This window comes from Sinocyclocheilus grahami, unplaced genomic scaffold, assembly GCF_001515645.1.
Source record: "Sinocyclocheilus grahami isolate Dianchi unplaced genomic scaffold, SAMN03320097.WGS_v1.1 scaffold315.1, whole genome shotgun sequence".
In the NCBI taxonomy this organism is placed as follows: Eukaryota; Metazoa; Chordata; class Actinopteri; order Cypriniformes; family Cyprinidae; genus Sinocyclocheilus; species Sinocyclocheilus grahami.
The window spans coordinates 585,596-589,134 of record NW_015505494.1 but is presented as its reverse complement, the minus strand read 5'-3'; the positions used below and the strand labels follow the sequence as shown (position 1 = coordinate 589,134).

General features: G+C 40.1%; 1 protein-coding gene across 1 annotated transcript in view; it reads left to right on the top strand.

Annotated features, from left to right (window-relative positions):
- Window positions 1–3,539, top strand: part of LOC107601920 (serine/threonine-protein kinase Nek1-like) — a 30,426-nt gene that overhangs the window by 13,231 nt on the left and 13,656 nt on the right. The gene's annotated exons all lie outside the window — the stretch shown is intronic.

The window sequence follows — 3,539 nt, the reverse complement described above, 5'->3', positions numbered from 1 at the left end:
CTGATCTATATATGTATATCTCTATAATGTTGAATTTAAAAAAAATTTTTCAAGTACTATTTAAAGTACTGCATTTTAAATATTTCCATATTATCATTTAAATAGAAAGTTCACCTAAACAGCCTGACACAAGTAGAAAGATTTTAAAAATCATGTACTAATAAAAACTAAGAATGTATCTTTTATTCTCCAATACTGAAAGCAGAACCAATAAGGGAGCTCTTGATGTGTTACACGGCTCTTGCAAATTACCTTTTTTGTTCGGTGTCTGTCATTTCGAAGCTGGAGTAATCTCATATTACAAGTTTTTCTTTAATATTAATTTGCCTAACGGTCGATCTGACCGTGTAGACACCATAATCCTACTTTCTCTCCCGCTTTGTTTTTTTTTTTAATGGTGGGCGTTTACACAGTTGGTTAGAGCGGTACTGATTGGGGAGAAGGGAGGTGCGCTCTCTCAATTGGTTAGTAAGACTGGCACTCAAGGCTGGCAGTCATGCATTTGTTCTTGAACAGAGTCATATTGCATCCACATCGCAGGCTTTGAGATTAGTAAATCGCAACTTCTCAAATCGCGATTGTGATTCTATTTTTATTAATCGCTCAGCCCGAGTCGCTGTCACAGAACAGTTGTTGAATGAAGAGTTATGAAACAGTTGGCTTACATCATTTTGTGTTCTAAAGAAAGAGTAACAGCACACAGGTTTAGAAAGTTCACTACCATTCAAAAGTTTGGGGTTGGATTTTTTAACTTTTTTGTCTTTTATGGTCACAAAGTGTTTTTTCTTATTTAATAAATAGAGTGAAATAGTAATAATGTGATATTTATTCCTATATTATGTTTCAAATGAAATTTTTAGGAGCCGTTACTTTAGTCTTCAGTTTCACATGATCTTTCAGAAATGATTCTAATCTGCTGATTTGGTGCTCAAGAAACATTTCTTACTATTATCAATGCTGAAAACAGTTGTCTGGGCAAACATTACATTTAAATCGGAAAAAATCGTATTGTTGTATAGTGTGTATTCCAGCCTTAACTATTATAGAAATGTAGATGGAGCCAGTGGCGTGTGACAAAAAGGGGCGTAATGTCCGCACTCTTGGGTTCATTGAAGACCAGACGTGCCGCTGCATTCTGGATCATTTGGAGAGTTTTGATTGCACACGCAGGAAGGCCAGCTAAAAGCATTACAGTCCAGTCTAGAAATGATCTGCCAGGACCAGGAGTGGTGTAGCATGCTCAAATATTAAGGGTCGGATTTGCTTGATCCTCAAAGCCCGCTTTAAGAAGTGGGCTTTGAAGACCAAATAATCTTCACGAACAATATCGCAAATAGTATTCCCAGGTTCCTGGCTAGGAAGACAAGGAGTTAAGTTAAAGTTGGTGTTCTTTCATCCAGGCTGAGATGTCTGTTGGGCAGGCCGATATCTGTGCTGATTTTGTCTCTGTAACGTAGTTTGTAGATCGGGAAGGAGGAGGCGGGAACCGGCGAACATTTAAGATTTTTAATAATAAAATAAACAAACACAAAATAGCGCGACAGCCCCTCGCGGACGACTGTCGCGCACAAACAAAACCTCAACACAAAATAAACGCCAGGCCTGGTCCTCTCTCGTCTGACACTGTCGTCACTCCTCCCTTTTATCCTTCCGGAGCTCCTCCGTGAGACTTGAGACCGGTGAGTGGTGCAGGTGTCACTCATTATCAATTACTCCACCGGCCTCGCCCCGCCCCCACGGCTCTCGGCCCCGCCCCCACTCGTCACAGTCTCATAAAGAGGAGGGGGCAGAGCACTGAACCCTGAGGTACCCCGATAGTTAGTTGACATAATGACCCCTCTCCCCTCCTTGTGAAGTAGGACTAAAACAAAGTACAGTTCCTGTGATTCCCTAGATTTAGAGACAGTAAGGTTTTGTGGTTATCAGTGTTGAATCCTGCAGATAAGTCCAGCCAAATGAAGACGGACGATCTCCCACCAGCCACAGGAGTTCAGTGACGGATAGCAAGTCTGTGAATATCAGCTCTTAAAACCTGACTGATTACTGTCTAGCAAGTTGTTCTGTGAGAGGAAAGAAGAAACCTGAAGAGGAGAAGAGAGACCTAAGGGTTACCCAAGCCTTTTTTTGATGTGTTAGGCTAGTGGGAATAGGGTAATGGGGGCAGGTTGTAGCATGGTTCAAGAAAGTTAGGAGACCGATAATAGTGTCGATAAGACGATAATAATGTCTCCACGATCTGCTTTTGAAGAAATATCGTGCTACAGCGCACATTCTCAGTTGCAGTTCTGGCGCCTCCGTATCTATATACTGTACAACGTCAAATGCATTCACATCAGTGTTAACTCAGTGGTAAAGTTACTCTAACAGGATACTGCACTTATTCGCAATCACAAAAGTACATTATTTGCCGGTTAAATGTTTCATTCACGCACTGGTCAGATGAGCGCTTTTTCTGAGCGCCGCATACACTCAAAGCGCGCTATAAAGCCTGGCAAACAGTGCCTGATTTCTGAACTAAGTTATCTTTTGCTCTAATATTGTCAAAACACACAAGGTTTACATATGTGACCCTGGACCACAAAACCAGTCATAAGTAGCATGGGTATATTTGTAGCAATAGCCAAAAATACATTGTATGGGTCAAAATTGTAGATTTCATGATTCATTCAGATGCCAAAAATCATTAGGATATTAAGTAAAGATCATGTTCCATGAAGATATTTTGTAAATTTCCTACCATAAATATATCAAAACTTCAGTTTTGATTAGTAATATGCATTGCCAAGAACTTCATTTGGACAACTTTAAAGGCGATTTTCTCAATATTTAGATTTTTTTTTGCACCCTCAGATTCCAGATTTCAAATAGTTGTATCTCAATCAAATATTGTCCTATCATAACAAACCATATATCAATGGAAAGCTTATTTATTCAACTTTCAGATGATGCATACATTTCAAAACATTGACACTTAAAGGGATAGTTCACCCAAAAATGAAAATTACCCCATGATTTACTCACCCTCAAGCCATCCTAGGTGTATATGACATTCTTCTTTCAGACGAATACAATCAGAGTTATATTAAATAATGTCCAGGCTAATCCATGCTTTATAATGGGAGTGGATGGTAGCCCAAAATTTGAAGTCCAAAAAATTGCACCCATCCATTATAAAAGAAGTCCACACGGCTCCGGGGGGTTAATAAAGGCCTTCTGAAGTGACACGATGCGTTTGTGTAAGAAAAATATCCATTTTTACAACTTTATAAACCTTAATCTCTAGCTTCTGCTAACTGCCGTACGCTCGTTCACGAGGGAGTGGCGTCCAGTGGATGACGTAGGTGTAGGATAAGCTCCGGTGAGAATATGCTAGTCTTGCGAGAAACAAGTTTTGTTTACAGTGTCCTCTTGGCTTTTATCGAAATCGTCCGACATTTTTCTGTACAAATCCTCGTTTTGTTCTAATTCGTGACCGGTGTTTTGTTTTGCTCTCTCCTCTGCGCTTCCACGTTCGTCACTTCCGCGTTCGTCACCGCGTT